This window comes from Bos javanicus, chromosome 28, assembly GCF_032452875.1.
Source record: "Bos javanicus breed banteng chromosome 28, ARS-OSU_banteng_1.0, whole genome shotgun sequence".
NCBI classification, from domain to species: Eukaryota; Metazoa; Chordata; class Mammalia; order Artiodactyla; family Bovidae; genus Bos; species Bos javanicus.
The window spans coordinates 6,199,170-6,216,674 of NC_083895.1; the positions used below are offsets into that span (position 1 = coordinate 6,199,170).

Sequence of the window (17,505 nt, forward strand, 5' to 3'; positions counted from 1 at the left end):
GGAGCCTGGTAGGCTGCAGTCCATGGGGTCGCTACGAGTCAGACATGACTGAGCGACTTCATTTTCACTTTTCACTTTCACACAATGGAGAAGGCAATGGCAACCCACTCCAGTGTTCTTGCCTGGAGAATCCCAGGGACGGCAGAGCCTGGTGGGCTGCTGTCTATGGGGTCGCACAGAGTCGGACACGACTGAAGCGACTTAGCAGCAGCAGCAGCAGCAGTGTGGCACCCCACTCCAGTACTCTTGCCTGGAAAATCCCATGGACAGAGGAGCCTGGCAGGCTGCAGACCATGGGGTCACAAAGAGTCGGACACGACTGAGCGACTTCCCTTTCACTTTTCCCTTTCATGCATTGGAGAAGGAAATGGCAACCCACTCCAGTGTTCTTGCCTGGAGAATCCCAGGGACGGGGGAGCCTGGTGGGCCACCATCTATGGGGTCGCACAGAGTCGGACACGACTGAAGCGACTTAGCAGCAGCAGTATTCCATTGTAAATATGTACCACATCTTCTTTATCCATTCCTCTGTTGATGGACATTGAGGTTGCTTTCCTGTCTTGGCTATTGTAACTAGTGCTACTATGAACACTGGGGTATGTGTATCTTTTTGATTTATAGTCTTGTCCAGATGAAGAGCTTCTCTGGTGGCACAGATGGTAATGAATCTGCTGCAGTGCAGAAGACCTGTATTTGATCCCTGGGTCAGAAGATCCCCTGGAGAAGGAAATGGCAACCCACTCCAGTATTCTTGCCTGAAAAATTCCATGGACGGAGGAGCCTGGTAGGCTGTAGTCCATGGGGTTGCAAAGAGTTGGACACAACTGAGTGACTTCACTTTGTCCAGATATATGCCCAAGAGTTAGATTATTGGAATATTTTTAGTTCTATTTTTAGTTTTGTAAGAAACCTCCATACAGTTATCCATAGTGGCTACACCAATTTACATTCCCACCAACAGTGTAGGAGGGTTTTCTCCATGCCCTCTCTAACATTTATTATTTGTAGACTTTCTGACCATTGTGGTTTTGATTTGCATTTCTCTAATGATTAGTGATATTGACCATCTCTTTATGTGCCTATCGGTCATTTATATATGAGAAGACAGATCTTTGCCTGCAGCGTCAGAATTAAAAGTGTAGACCAAAGATCTTGGTCACCTGTCACCATTTTCTGCCCCTGATATTTTAGCCCTTCATTGAACACTATTCTGAAAAGGTGGCCTGGAAAATGAAAAAAAGATGACTGTGATTTTGTGTAATAGGAAATGGACAGGAGATTGACTATTACTTAAAACAGAAGGCTCTGCTCACAGACTCCACTGTGGCTTGTGCTGTTCAACCCAAAGTGTGTGTTTTAAATCAGGGATACGATCACTCTGCCCATTGAGATCAATTAAGGAATCAGTCAATATTTAAGGAGGCCTGAGGCTTGGCATGATGCCCGGTGAATCCTCTTTCTTTACTCTGTTCAGTTTCAGTGGCACCAAGCCATTCCGTGGCGATCACCATGTGAGCCTGAACTTCAGGCAGGAGTGGGCAGATGTTATGTTCATTGTGCTCTGTGGGCCCCTGTACCTTGACCCTGGATACACCAGTGTGCTCCACTCTGTGCCTATTTCAAGGGGCCTGTCACATTCTTTAAAAGTTGATTATAATAAGAAAGCTGAGCGCCAAAGAATTGATGCTTTTGAACTGTGATGTTGGAGAAGACTCTTGAGAGTCCCTTGGACTGCAAGGAGATCCAACCAGTCCATCCTAAAGGAGATCAGTCCTGGGTGTTCACTGGAAGGGCTGATGCTGAAGCTGAAACTCCAATTAATCAATAGGGATGTCCAAACTCAGATGATTTCTACAAGCTCAAGAGAAACCATTATAGCTTGAGTGTTCCTGATGCATTTTGGCAGGGAGCTGAGAAATCTTAAAGAAAAATTAATTGCTATATCGATGGAAACCCCAGTAGGTAGATATCCAATTTGTCATTAATTAAAACGAGAAGACTTTTAATGATTCAAGGAAGCATTGTCAAGATTATGTGATAGTTTAATTTGCTAACGTGGTATGAACCTGTTAGCTTCAGACGCATGATTAATACAAGTGAAGCTCCTCCTGGAATTTCTCCGACACTCACTTTTAGCGTGCAATCATTTTTAGAGTATGCTCAGTGCTCCTGTCTCACGTGAAGTGAGGTGACAGTTCTGCAGTAACCTTGGCAAAGGTAGGTTAGACAAAATAATACACATACATTGTGGCTCATTTTTGCTTGTGTTTTCCTCCTCACTCCTCTATCCCTGAGTCATACAACAGCTGTATGAACGTTAGCTGCAGAGCAGGCTGCAGACACTCTCTGTGCTGGCCTGCTCCCCTTCCACCTGGGAGTTCACTCCAGGGTGGGTTCTAAATCCCTGATTACAGCCTTCTCAGGTGGGAACCAGCCTTTCTCCTTCTGTGACGTTGATATAAAGATGCCATTTCTTGAACTGGAAGAATTGTATGTGATTATACTATACGCGTGTATGTGTGTACAGTTGCTCAGTTGTGTCCAACTCTTTGTGACCCCATGGACTGTAGCCTGTCAGGCTCCTCTGTCCATGGGATTTCCCAAGCAAGAATACCTGAGCGAGTTGCCATGTCCTCCTTCAGAGGATATTCTTGACCTAGGATCGAACTCACATCTCTGGCATCTCCTGAACTGGCAGGCGGATTCTTTACCACTGCACCATCTGGGAAGGGCCCTGACGGTATTATATGCTAAGCCTAAAAAGATAACTTTGTAGCTCTCATTCATTACCCAACAAGGCCTTTTAATGATGCTTCTTTTTTGCTTTTTAAATTTTATTGAAGTACAGTTGATGAAGATGAAGTACATCTTTAGGATAGTGTGTTAATTTCTGCTGTATTAAAGTGACTCAGCAAAGTGACTCAGTTTTCATTTTCTTTTCCATTATGGTTTATCACAGGATATTGAATATAATTCCCTGTACTATACAGTAAGACCTTGTTGTTTATCCATCCTATATATACTAGTTTGCATCTGCTAATCCCAAACTCCCAAGCTGTTAGTTGTGCTTCTTAAAATAAAAGTTTCCCAAAGAAATCATAAAATTATTTAGTGAACAATGTGCAAAGGGACTCACCAAGATGGTGACTTGTGATAGTTACACAAAGCAGTCCGCCTGGGTGGTTTTCTCTGTTATTCTGAGTTTGGGGCAGCAAGGAGAGGTGGCCCGGTTAGGAGCTGTGGTTCTGCACTAGGCACGTCCCACCTGGGCAGGCTGGTCATGGTGCCACACCATTTCACTCTGTAAGTGAACTCAAACCTGTCTCTTTTCACTGACGCTTTGTCTCTAAATTTTCTTGATTTATAGCCATTCAGTGGAAGCTATTTTTGTTTTGATGATGAGGCTTGCCTGCCCTGTGGTTATAGGGAGGAGATGGTTCTCAGTGTTGTTTTGGTGCCCATGTGCCCACTTGGGTGGCTTCCTGGAGCATGAAGTGGGGATGCGTTTGTGTAAGTGGTCTCACCTCCTGCTTGCCGAGGGGCAGGGTCTCACCTGGAATGTTTCATCTGATTCTGTGTCTCTGTAAGTGACTACAAGTCCTTTCAGTGAGAAGGATTCACTCTAGTGTATCTGAATGACTTCAGAATGAATTTGGTCCCACCTTTATTTCCTGGGTTGTCAGCACATGGGCCCTTATGTGGCAGCTGTGATAATGGGGCCCTGACTTCTCAAGGCACGTTAGTCCATCCAGGAGGAAGGACTCTCCTCTGAGATCAGTGGGACAGTGTCTGGAGACTCACATCCTGAGAGAGGGACTCGTGAAGGCAAACCAGCCAGCAGCGTGGCCTCAGACTGTGCTTCCCTGTCCAGGTCTGACCCTTGATAATGGCCCCGATACTTTGGGATAGGAGGATTATGGAGGTGGATCAAGAAAGTAGGTATCAGCCTGTTGCTACCACAGTCTATGCTGAGGCATCAGTGTCACCTGAACTCAAGGGTAAGAAAGGAAGGAATGAAACCAGCTATAAGGTTTAGGGAAAAGCTAATACGCTACTCCTGAGAGCAACGACCATATTTCATTTCCAGGACAGAGTTCCATGTGAGGCCTGTTGCTTGGACTCTGTCTCCTTCTCATGTGCCTTTTCTACACACACCCTAAGCAGTCTGGCCCCACATTGTCTGATGGAGCCTGACCCATTATAACTTTGGGGAATGTGCGGCTTACCAGGTCAGCGTCTTGCTCTTTTAAGGAAGAGTAAGTAAACACTTGAGAGAAGGCCACAACTTTATTCAAAGTTGTAGAAACGAGAATTCCTGGGATGGGGACTGTGGTTCAGGATAAAATTTCGATCAGGGTGCTTCAAACCCACCACATCATGTGGGCCATGAATATACTGTGGATCTTGTTCCCACACACGGGAGCAGGCATCTCTAAGGATGTGATTTATAAACATTATCTACAACCCCTCAATGCCTCAGTTGATTTCTCGTCCACTCAAAGTCCTGAGTTCAGAACTGTGGAGTTTTTGTTGTTGTCATTGCTTCTCTTTTTTTAATGTGTTTTAATTCTGTTTTTAATGTGGGAGCTTTAGTTGCAGCATGTGAGATCTACTTCCCGGGCCAGGGATAGAACCCAGGCCCCTTGTATTGGGAAAATGGAGTCTTGGCCACTAGACCACCGGGGAAGTCCCAGATCTGCGTTAACTGTATAGTAACAGGCATCTCTCTGGCTTGGCTCAATAGCTGCTCAATGGTGAAATTAACAGTGAAGTTAACATTGCCTTACCAATGGAGACTCAGAATCAGGTTAGAAGCCAGGCATCTGTTTACACAAAGAGTTGTTTTAGTAACAATAATAATGAGCCACTATAGACAGTACTCAGTATTTTCAAGACTGAAGAGGTCAGTCAGTTCAGTTCAGTTCAGTTGCTCAGTCATGTTCAACTCTTTGCGACCCCATGGACTGCGGCACACCAGGCCTTCCTGTCCATCACCAACTCCTGGAGTTTATTCAAACTCATGTCCATTGAGTTGGTGATGCCATCCAACCATCTCATCCTCTGTCATCCCCTTCTCCTCCTGCCTTCAATCTTTCCCATCAATAGGGTCTTTTCCAATGAATCAGTTCTTTGCATCAGATGGCCAAAGTATTGGAGTTTCAGCTTCAACATCAGTCTTTCCAATGAATATTCAGGACTGACTTCCTTTAGGATGGACTGGTTGGATCTCCTTGCTGCCCAAGGGACTCTCAAGAGTCTTCTCCAACACCACAGTTCAAAAGCATCAATTCTTCAGTGCTCAGCTTTCTTTATAGTCCAACTCTCACATCCATACATGACTACTGGAAAAACTATAGCTTTGACTAGATGGACCTTTGTTGGCAAAGTAATGTCTCTGCTTTTTAATATGCTGTCTAGGTTGGTCATAACTTTTCTTCCAAGGAGCAAATGTCTTTTAATTTCATGGCTGCAGTCACCATCTGCAGTGATTTTGGAGCCCCCCAAAATAAAGTCTGACACTGTTTCCACTGTTTTCCCATCTATTTGCCATGAAGTGATGGACCAGATACCATGATCTTAGTTTTCAGCCAACTTTTTCACTCTCCTCTTTCACTTTCAAGAGGCTTTTTAGTTCCTCTTCACTTTCCATAAGGGTGGTATCATCTGCATATCTGAGGTTATTGGTATTTCTCCCAGCAATCTTGATTCCAGCTTGTGCTTCAATCCAGCCCGGCATTTCTCATGATGTACTCTGCATAAAAGTAAATAAGCAGGGTGACAATATACAGCCTTGATGTACTCCTTTCCCGGTTTGGAACCAGTTTGTTGTTCCATGTCCAGTTCTTACTGTTGCTTCCTGACCTGCATACAGAAGAGGTCAAAAGCTCGAAAATCAGCATTTTAATCAGTGACAGGCTACTTAAGAGGTGAAGGACTTTTCTTATTCCCACTGCAAGCTAACACTCTCTTTCTGTGAACCCGTGACTGTTTCTGTGGTTCTGAGTTAGTGGTGACTTTTTTTCCCCTGCAATACTATTGAAGTATATAAAAATTTTATTGAACATTGATTTCCAATGTTGTGTTAATTTTGGCTGTACAGCAAAGTAATTCAACTACACCTATGTATATATATTCTTTTCTATTATGTTTTATCACAGGATATTGAATATAGTGCCTCATGCTGTACAGTAGGACCTTGTTGTATATCCATCCTATATATAATAGTTTACATCTGCCAATGTCAAGCTCCCAATCCTCTCCTCCTCAGTGATCCCCTTGACTACCACAAGTCTGTTCTTTATGTCTGTGAGTTTGTCTCTGTTCATAAGTAATTTCACCTCTGTTGTATTTTAGATTCCACATATAAGTGGTACACTGCGATGTTCCTGTCTCTCTGACTTCCTTTGCTCAGTATGACAACCTCTAGGTCCATCCTGGTTGTTGCAAGTGCCATTACTTCATTCTGTTTATGGCTGAGTAATATTCCACTGTATATGTGTACCCCATCTTCTTTATCCAGTCATCTGTCAATGGACTTTTAGGTCATTTCTGTTGTTGTAAATAGTGCAGCTGTGAACACAGGGGTCTGCTAACTCTTTTAAATCTAGTTTAGCATTACAATAAAATGAACCAATAATAGCAACCTATGGAGTAGTAATTTTCTCCAAGAAATGTCAAAGCCTACAGAGTCATTTGAAAGATATTTTAGGCCTTGCTCATTAGTGTATTTATTAAGTGTCTAAAGAGCCCTTCTTGGCTCACTGCGTATTCTTCTTAAGTCTTGTGGCTTCTAAAACAGGAGGGAGGCTAGGCTGCAGGGGACACTGTGGTCCTCTTCACTCTAGTGTGTCTCAGGGCTAATGTCCTAACTATTTCGGTGCAAATGAGCCTTCAAGTCCCATCTCCAACTCTGCTTGTTACTCCAAACCCTAAATGAAGTTGAGGCAGCACAGTGTTGGGGGAGGGGTGTTTTTAAAACTACCGGTTATTTCATAGCCTCGGGGCATCAGCAGGGACTCCAGCTTTCTGACCCACAATAGCACCTGTTGTTACCAGTTAGCAGAGAGGAGTGTGCTTTTGAGAAGGAGCTGACCCCAGAAGAGGTACTGAAAATTTGTTCATGAAGAAGGAACTGGTCTGACCTTTCTTGCAGCTACTGCAGGAGAAGTTTGGGACAGGAAAAGGAAGTTCCCTCTTCAGTTTACATAGGACGATGAGTTGTGATGCTCTGCTCCATGGTAAAGACTAAACCAGAAGACACAGACACTCCTCCTGGACAGAAGGACCATAGGGTATTTGGAGCTTGAGAGACCAGCCAGTCATTTTCCCAGGACGTGGCTTATTTCTTTATAGCTTCCCTGTTGGGCTTCACTCAGGACCTTTAGTTTGAATGGCTCATCATCACAGGAGACCATCAAAAGAAAACAATCAAACAGACACAATAGTTTTTAAGAACCAAATATTGGTGATTTAAATAGCTCCTAAATACTTGTGTCACAAATACATATTAGAGGATTCATTAATTCAAATGAAAGCATTATGATTGAGACTGTCTGGAGAAATTATTCAAATATTTTCTGGAAAGCTGGAAATGACATGCAATGATGATCTATATTAACGGCTGACCTTTAATAAGAGATACTGTATGAAGGTAATCCATGAAACACTTGAAATAGATTAAGTGAAGCCTCCCAACAACCTGGTGAGCTGCAGGCTCTGTTATTATCTGAATACATAGGGACCTGAGGCTAGCAGAGCTCAAGTGCCTTGCTTCAGATGCCTCAGGGTGTACACTATGGCTGTGTAATCTGTCTGTCTCAAACCCCCTAAGAGTTCCGTTCTCCAAGGCTAATGTTGGCACAACTTTCTGGAGTTGGGTATGGGACAGAGGTATGAAACTCGGAAACAGTGTCTTAAAAATGAACTTTTTTTTTTTTTGACTTCCCTGGTGGTCCAGAAGATAAGAATATGCCCGCCAATGCAGGGGGCATGGATTTGATCCCTGGTCTGGGAAGATTCCACATGCTACGGGGCAACTAAGCCCGTGTGCCACTGAGCCTGTGCTCTGAGGCCTGGAGCCACAGCTACTGAGGCTTTGTGCTGCAGCCACTAAGGCCTGCACGCCCAGAGCTTGTGCTTTGAAGCAAGAAGCCACAGCAACGAGAAACCTGCGCACCACGATTCAAGAAAGCCCACGTGCAGTGCCGTAGACCTAGCGTAGCCAAAAATAAATAAATAAAAGCCCTTTAAAAATGAACCTTTTGGTTTAAATTTCCTTAGTAAGACTTTATTAAAAAATCCCAACTATTGTGGAAATTTTCAAACATATGCAAAGCTAGGGAAATTATAAAGAAGCCCCATGCGCACATCTCACAAATCCAACCATTTTCAGTACGTGGCTGAGCTGATTTCAACTGTCCTCCCCTCCGCTTCACCACTGTTCTAGTTTCCTGCTGCTGCTGAAACACATAACCGTGAATTAAGCAACTTGAAACAACCCAAATTGACTCTCTTCCTGTTCTGGAACCCAGATGTAGGTCTCACTGGGCTACAGTCAGGGTGTTGGCAGGGCTGGTTTCTTCTGGAGGCCCCAGGGGAGGATCTGCTTCATCTCCTTTTCAGCTGCTAGTGGTCGCCTGTGTCCTTGACTGGTGACCCCTTCCTCCATCTTCAGAGCACATCACTCCAACCTCTGCTTCTGCCATCATATCATCCTCTGCCTGCCTCTTACAAGAGTCTCTAGATGATGTCATTAGACTGACCAGAAAGCCAAACCTAATCTCATCCCCAAATCCTTAACTTAATTATGTCTGTAAAGTTCCCCTTTGCCATACAAGGTAACATTCATGAGTCCTGAACTTTAGGACTTGAACACCTTTGGGGAGCCATTATTCAGCCAATGATACCACCCAGCCTCCTATAAGAGTATTTTGAAGGAATCTCATTTTATTTAACCCATAAAAATATCAGTGCTCAGCACTCAGTTACTATGTCGTGTCTGACTTTTAGCGACCCCATAGACCATAGCCCACTCAGGCTTCTCTGTTCACGGGATTTCCCAGGCAAGAATACTGGAGTGGGTTGCCATTTCCATCTCTAGGGGATCTTCCCAACCCAAGGACTGAACCCAAGTCTCCTGTGTCTGCTGCACTGGCAGGTGGATTCTTTACCACTGAACCACCTGGAAAGCCCTAAATATGTCAGTACACATCTGCAAAAAGATAAACATTTAAAAAACAAACAGTAATACCATTGTTGTTGTTCAGTCACTCAGTCATGTCTGACTCTTTGCGACCCCATGGTCTGCAGTGTGCCAGGCTTTCCTGTCCTTCACTGTCTCCTGGAGGTGGCTCAAATTCATGTCCATTGAGTTGATTATACCATCCAACCATCTTGTCCTCTGTCATTCCCTTCTCCTCCTGCCTTCAATCTTTGCCAGCATCAGGGTCTTTTCCAGTGAGTCAGCTCTTCCCATCAGGTATCCAAAATATTTTCAGCCTCAGCATCAGTCCCTGCAATGAATATTCAGGATTGATTTCCTTTAGGATTGACTGGTTTGATCTTGGAGTCCAAGGGACTCTCAAGAGTCTTCTCCAACACCACAGTTCAAAAGCATCAATTCTTTGGCTCTCAGCCTTCTTTATGGCCCAACTCTCACATCCATACATGACTACTGGAAAAACCATAGCTTTGACTATACAAACTTTTGTCAGCAAAGTGACGTCTCTGCTTTTTAATATGCTGTCTAGGTTTGTCATAGCTTTTCTTCCAAGGAGCAAGAGTCTTTTAATTTCATGGCTGCAGTCACCATCTGCAGTGATTTTGGAGCTCAAGAAAATAAAGTCTGTCACTGTTTCTATTGTTTCCTCATCTATTTGCCATGAAGTGTTGGGACCAGATGCCAGGATCTTCATTTTTTGAATGTTGAATTTTAAGCCAGCTTTTTCACTCTCCTCTTTCACTTTCATCAAGAGGCTCTTTAGTTCCTCTTTGCTTTCTGCCATAAGGGTGGTGTCATCTGCATATCTGAGGTTATTGATATTTCTCCCAGCAATAATTCCAGCTTGTGTTTCATCCAGCCCGGCATTTCGCATGATGTACTCTGCATATAAGTTAAATAAGCAGGGTAACATTATACAGCCTTGACATACTCCTTTCCCAATTATGAACCAGCCCATTGTTCTATGTCTGGTTCTAACTGTTGCTTCTTGACTTGCATACATGTTTCACAGGAGACAGGTAAGGTGGTCTGGTATTCCCATGTCTTAAAGAATTTTCCACAGTTTGTTGTGATTCACACAAAGGCTTTAGCATAGTCAATGCAGCAGAAGCAGATGTTTTTCTGGAATTCTTTTGCTTTTTCTATGATCCAACGGATGTTGGCAATTTGATCTTGGTTCCTCTTCTAAATTTGATCTCTGGTTCCTTTTCTAAATCCAGTGAACATCTGGAAGTTCTCAGTTCATATACTGTTATCACACCTAAAAATACCATTATCACACCTAAAAACATTAAGAAGACTTTTTTAATATCATCAGATACCCAGTTTTCCCAAATTGCCTCATAATTTTATTTTGACATGTGGCTTATTCAAATTAAGAAATGGGTCTTAGGTCTTATTTATCATATAGGTTCCTATTCCTTTTTACTTCACTTGCTTGTTTTTGAAGTCACCAGTATTTTTATCCTGCAGAATTTGACTACTTGTGTCTTTGTAGTCATTAACATGTTTCTTTTTCCTCGTGTATTTCCCATAAACTGGTAGCTAAATCTATAGATTTGAGTATATTGAGGTTTGATTTTATTGTTATAGTGCTTCATTGATAGTGTTGTGATTTTCTATATAAGGAAGACAATACTATCTGTTTTTCATCTCCTGTGGTGTTGAGACTGGTTGTTGGGTTCAAGTTTTGGGAGCCCTGCATTCTGTATCAAATTTTCCATCAGCTTTTTGCCTAAAAAAAGTAATTGGTGATTATTGACTGGGTTTATTATTTCATTAGTGGACTGCAAAATAACATTCTATTTCCATCACAGTCATTTATTTTTTTTTACGTAAAATTCTTCAGTAAAAAAGAAGTTTCTTTGGGTCACTTCAAAGAGGGTTTGTGGGTATGTGAAAACAGCTCTTAACGCTATGACCAGAGACTAAAGTTCTCCACAGGATGTCTCCACAAAAATAGTGCTGTTTTCCTGAAGAGAAGAAAGATAATTTATGATTGGTGATACGAGGAAGGTAGTAAATGTCTCAGAGTTTAAAAGCAAAATTTCCTTCAATATCTATTTGATTGTTCTGATTTATAGTTTAAGAAAGGAAATGCTTGATTCTTTTTCTTATGCACCAGTTTCAGAATAATAATTGGTTTTCTAGAATTCCTAAAGGTCAACAAAAAAGTTTGTTTGCACACACATGTGTGTAAAGCATTATGAAGCCATGGATGTTTAACATATTTGTTGTTTCAATTATTTGCAGACATTATCCTTTTTCAAATTTTCCCATCATTGGCTGAGATCCCATTCAGATTGGCTCCTGAATTTCACATCAACCAAAGTACTTCCTTGTTTTCTGATGTAACAAGATGTTTTGGGCTCATCTTGAATATTTTCTGGCCCAAGTCAAGAATCAGTATTCTCTGCAAAGTGCTCTTATTACTCTTAGTAGGAAATGATATTTAGAGACCACAATCTGGGCCCTGGGGGTGCTAACAGGTACTGGATTTTTGTTATTTTTAAACTTTTAAGTAGAGCTAGGATTTTTCTTTCAGACAAAGAAATTATATCACAGATTTACACTGTTATTTCCAGTTCAATTTATGATTATATAGTTTTACTTCTTTGATTTTATACTTGAATTTCTTTTCTCTTATGCTGAAAAATTTTATTCCTTATATCATTAAGAGACTTGTATACCTACCTGTCTTCATTTATCTGTGTTATAAAGTATATCTGAATATATGTAGGCAGTACATTAGGACTTCCCTGGTGGCTCAGATGGTAAAGCGTCTGTCTACAATGCGAGAGACCTGGGTTAGATCCCTGGGTTGGGAAGATCCCCTGAGAAGGAAATGGCAATCCATTCCAGTACTATTGCCTGGGAAATCCCATGGACAGAAGAGCCTGGCAGGCTACAGTCCATGGGGTCACAAAGAGTTGGACACGACTGAGTGACTTCACTTCACTCTCATGCAGTATATTGCATTATATATGTGTGTGTATATCTATATGTATATATAGATATATGTTCTATTGGGGTTTCCCTGCTGACTGCATGTGGTAATGAATCCATGTGCAATGCACAAGATGCAGGAGACATGGGTTTGATCCCTGGGTTGGGAAGATCCCCTAGAGGAGGGATGGCAACCAACTCCAGTGTTCTTGCCTGGACAATCCCATGGGCAAAGAAGCAGCTACAGTCCACAGGGTCACAAAGAGTTAGACGTGACTGAAGTGACAGAGCATGCAGCTCACACAGATATATATTATATTATATTTGGTATAACCATTTTATGTATGGTTTCAGAATAATACTAAACATTTTAATTAACAATATAATAACTGAAAACATCCTAAGACTTCTTTGCATTTCTTTTTGTTCTTAGCATATATCCCACTAGGGATGCAGAGTTAAATTACAGAGTTTCAAAATCACTTTAATTAATTCCCCTTGGTGTCATTCAGCCATCAACTCAGTGCATAGTTAGCTCAATGCACAGTAGGCTAACCATTTTGTCTTTTATTTTAGTGGTTGCTTCTTTTAGAAATATATAATACAAAATTTATTTTCAAAGTTAAATGTACAAAACAAGGTGCAATCAGAGAAGTATAGCTGTCTTTCCATCTCTTCAGCCTCTTCTTGACTTTTTCTTATAGGAACCCATCTTAATTCAATTTTGGCTTATCCTTCCACTGCTTTTTAATAACATACCCATATATTTTCACAACCCTCTCTTAGATGAAAGGTGCAGTACTGCACATGCTGTCTTGCATCTGATAGCATTACTTGTGAATGTAGGCCTTCCCGAGAGTAGGACATAGAACCCACAAATCGTTAAGCATCTTTGTATTGTAAACCCAGCAGTCCATTTAATCAGAAAGGGGTCAAGTCGTAAAGAACAGCAAGCCAGCATCCTCTTTAGATTTCAATTGTGCAGAGCTCTGTTTGTGACCCATTCTGTGCTAACATTTTTATTTTCCTTCTCATACTTAGAGTATGCCACTCCAAGATCTGCCAGGACTCACAATAGTTATAATTAATTGTATAAACTGATTTTGGAAATACTGTTTTTTTTTCCAACCAGGTGGTTTGTCAAAAATATTTTTCTCTGTTACCACATGACAATTATAACCACAATTTTCAGAGTAATTAACATTCCAATAAGTACACATATTACAATTTGCTTAACCATATTTCATTGAAGGACATTTTTTGTTTTCCAATTTTTTTTACATGGAAAACTTAAAAATTAATTTCTCTTTGCTCAAGAGGCTTGAACCTTTGAACTGTTAGGACCAACACCATTTAACTAATAGGCACCTGTGTCCTTTCCTTGGGTCCTTGTTTCCAGGGGTGGAAGTATGAGGAAAGATGTAGCTCTTCCCCAAAAAAAGTCTTTTTTCTTAACAATTTCAAAAGAAGAAAACTATGAAACATACACCAGATGAAAATAGACAGGAGGAGGACCTTTAAACAGAACAAACACATTTGTGAAACTTCTCATTTCTGATTTTTTCCAAAGAAGTTTTTTTATACAAGGCACATGTAAAGTGTGTCATATTAGATTTAATATTGGAATAATGAGAAAGATTGTGATTTTGGTCAGATGACTATCTTAGAGCCTTCTAGGGGAACCTAGACAGCATATTGAAAATCAGAGACATCACTTTGCCAACTATATAAAGGTCTGTATAGTCAAGGCTATGGTTTTTCCAGTAGTCATGTCCAGATGTGAGAGTTGGACCATAAAGAAGGCTGAGAGCCAAAGCATTGATGCTTTTGAACTGTGGTGTTGGAGAAGGCTCTTGAGATTCCCTTGGACTCCAAGGAGATCAAACCAGTCAATCCCAAAGGAAATCAGTCCTGAATATTCATTGGAAGGACTGATGCTGAAGCTGAAGCTCCAGTCCTTTGGACACCTGATGTGAAGAGCTGCCTCATTTGAAAAGACCCTGACGCTGGGAAAGACTGAGGACAAGAGGTGAAGGAGATGATAGAGGATGAGATGGTTGGACGTCATCACCGACTCAATGGACATGAATTTGAGCAAACTCTGGGAGATAGTGCAGGACAGGAAAGCCTGGTGTGCGGTAGTTCATGGGGTTGAGAAGAGTCAGACATGACTTAGTGACTGAACAGAACAGAACAGAACAATAAGATCTTAGATTGCCCCAAGGCAGATTCTCCAGACCCTAGAATTCACATTGATCCTCAACCAGAAGGCTGTCAATTGTCCTCATTCATCCTTGCCCAGTACTCATTCGATACCTTACTGGAAGCCACAGAGAACTAAGGAGCTTAGGCATTTCTTTAGATAATATGAGGAAAGACAACATACATGTCTAAAAGATTCCTGCTGTTTTCTGGAGGTGACAGAGGAGTGTGTCAGTGATCCCATGGTTGCCAGTGTTTGTAGAGTGGAAAGTTTGAGCTGTCCCCTACCAGAATCTCGGTGAAGGAGAACCCCTACGAGTGGGCCCTGGGATGAGGGTGGCCTGGCTCACTCATGGGGCTGGGGAGAGCCAGTCTGAACAGGCAGAAGGGCTGTCGCACCTTGATGAACAGTACAGCTTGTTAGGCAGCATGGAGCAAACATAGGGGGCCTTAGGAGGGAGACAGTATGTTTAGGCTGGAGGAAACAAGTAACAACTGGTCTGTAAAGAAGAGAGGAAGGGCTCAAAGAAAAGCAGGGTTTTAGGAAAATTCATTGGCAACACTATTCAGAATAGATTTAAAAGGAGAAAGAACTTGGAATTAGGCCAGTAAGTAGGCTATTGGACTTCCCAGGTGGCTCAGTGGTAAAGAATCTGCCTGCCAGTGCCAGAGATTCAGGAGACATGGGTCAGAAAGTTTCCCTGAAGGAGGAAATGGCAACCCGCTCCAGTATTCTTGCCTGGAAAATCCCATGGATAGAGGAGCCTGGTGGGCTACAGTTCATGGATTCAGAGTCAGACACAACTGAGCGACTGAGCATGCAAGTTATTAAGATAATACAGTCATGAGCTCATAGAGGCAGGACTGATGTGTGGAGAAGGATGGAACTGGAGAAGAGACAGTAGAAGAAAGGGCAAATTTAACTAAAAAAATATGTGGGTCTTAGTGACCAAGTGTAGGAAGTCACCGATATTGGTGCTTCCAGAATCTGAGGCAGCAGTGACTGGGAGAACAGGTGATAGAAGTAATTAATTAAATGTAAAGGTCATTACAACTAGGACCTAGCTTCCTCCTTTTTAAAAACAAAACAAAACTTTCTTATTCTCCCTTCTCATCTCTTTTATACAGCTATTTATCAAGTGCTCCCACATCTGACCCCTCTTCCCTGTAGCCCCTGCAGCAAACAATCCAGGTGCAGTCTTTGCTGTCACAACTTGGATTTAATTAGGGAAGGAGGCAGAGGAGAGAATAAGATAATTCATGCAGTGATAAGTGTGGTGAAGAAGAGGAAACAGGACCATGTACTAGATGGTGACTGAGGGCTCTTGCAGGTAGAAACCCTGGAAAGTGACTTAGAGGACATGCCCAAGGAGCCAGTCATGGAAAGGCTTGGTGGGATTTCAGGACATTCTGGAAAATGAAAAAGATATCTTAAGACAAGAAAAGACTTGGAGTGGGGCTTCCCTGGTGGCTCAGTGGTACAGTCCACCTGCCAATGAAAGAGACGAGGGTTCAATCTCTGGTCAAGGAAGATCCCACATGCCGCAGAGCAACTAAGCCCGTGTGCGACTGCTGCTGCTGAGCCTGCTCTGTAGAGCCTGGGAGCCGCAACTGCTGAGCCACGTGCCTCAACTACCAAAGACCGAAAGCCCTAGAACCTGGGTTCTGCGACAAGGGAAGGCACCACAGTGAGAAGACTGTGCATTGCGACTAGAGAGTAACCTCTGCTTGCCACAACTAGAGAAAATAGCCCACACCGCAACGAAGACCCAGCATAGCCCGCCCCCCAAAAAAGAATAGACTTGGAGTGTATGAAGGAAAAAGAAGGCTGAGGGCCCTGGATGGTTCCTAATAAGGGGAAGGAAATGGAAGCAGAGAGTATTTCAGTCAAAGTCTAATAATGAGACAGAACTCAAGACAAGTAACTTGAACAGGGACAGTATTCAGTTCAGTTCGGTTGCTTCAGTTGCTCTTTGTGACCCCGTGGACTGCAGCACGCCAGACCTCCCTGTCCATCACCAACTCCCAGAGTTTACTCAAACTTATGTCTATTGAGTCGGGTGATCCAACCATCTCATCCTCCGTTGTCCCCTTCTCCTCCCGCCTTCAATCTTTCCCAGCATCAAGGTCTTTTCGAATGAATCTGTTCTTCACATCAGGTGGCCAAATTATTGGAGTTTCAGCTTAAACATTAGTCCTTCCAGTGAACACCCAGGACTGATCACCTTTAGGATGGACTGGTTGAATCCTCTTGCAGTCCAAGGGACTCTCAAGAGTCTTCTCCAACACCACAGTTCAAAAGCATCAGTTCTTCAGCACTCAGCTTTCTTTAGAGCCCATACATCCATACATGACCACTGAAACAACCATAGCCTTGACTAGACGGACCTTTGTTGGCAAGGGACAGTATGTGGGCGGGTTAAGTCACTTTAGTCGTGTCTGACTCTTTGTGACCCCATGGACTGTAGCCCACCAGGCTCCTCTGTCCATGGGATTGTCCAGGCAAGAATACTGGAGTGGGTTGCCACACCCTCCTCCAAGGGATCTTCCCAACATAGGGATCGAACCGCATCTCTTATGTCTCCTGCATTGGCAGGTGGGTTCTTTACCACTAGCACCACCTGACAGAGAGCTATTCATTATAACAAAGTATTGAAGTAATGAGGGATCCACCAGAAGAAGTAAACAGCATTTAGCTGCTAATCTCAGGGCTGAGATCAGGAACCGCTGCTCCCAAGCTAAGGGGTATGACCAATGGCAGTCAGGAAGCCTGTGGGGCCACACCAGTGCACCTGTGGCCGGCCTCTACCTGGAACTTCCTGGGACCCACCTTCCAGGGATCCAAAGGAGATGGTTCATAGGGAGTTGTCTCACCAGAGGCAGTCTGCTGACAAAGTGCTTGAGGAGGTTCTCAGAGAAGCTGTGGCCTTCCAGGAGCTGCTGACACACTGGTATTGGAGCAGCTGTGCCTGCTTCAGGGGCTTGTGCAGCAGAAGCTGTTCACATAAAAGGAGCTGGATGCTGGGGAAGGAGCCTGAATGAGCTGGTGCTGCAGAACCCAAAAAGCCGAGCACGGGGGACACCACCCTCCCTGCAGGAGCTGGGAACTGGGAGATTCCCACACGTGTTCTGGGCCC

At 43.0% G+C, this 17,505-nt stretch overlaps 1 protein-coding gene and 1 non-coding gene across 5 annotated transcripts in view; both read left to right on the plus strand.

Annotated features, from left to right (window-relative positions):
* DISC1 (DISC1 scaffold protein) overlaps positions 1–17,505 on the plus strand; it is a 425,923-nt gene that overhangs the window by 344,589 nt on the left and 63,829 nt on the right. The window lies entirely within an intron of this gene.
* On the plus strand, positions 11,088–11,209 carry LOC133240816 (small nucleolar RNA SNORA25). Its single transcript, XR_009734412.1, has one exon. It is a non-coding gene; the product is annotated as a small nucleolar RNA SNORA25 (small nucleolar RNA).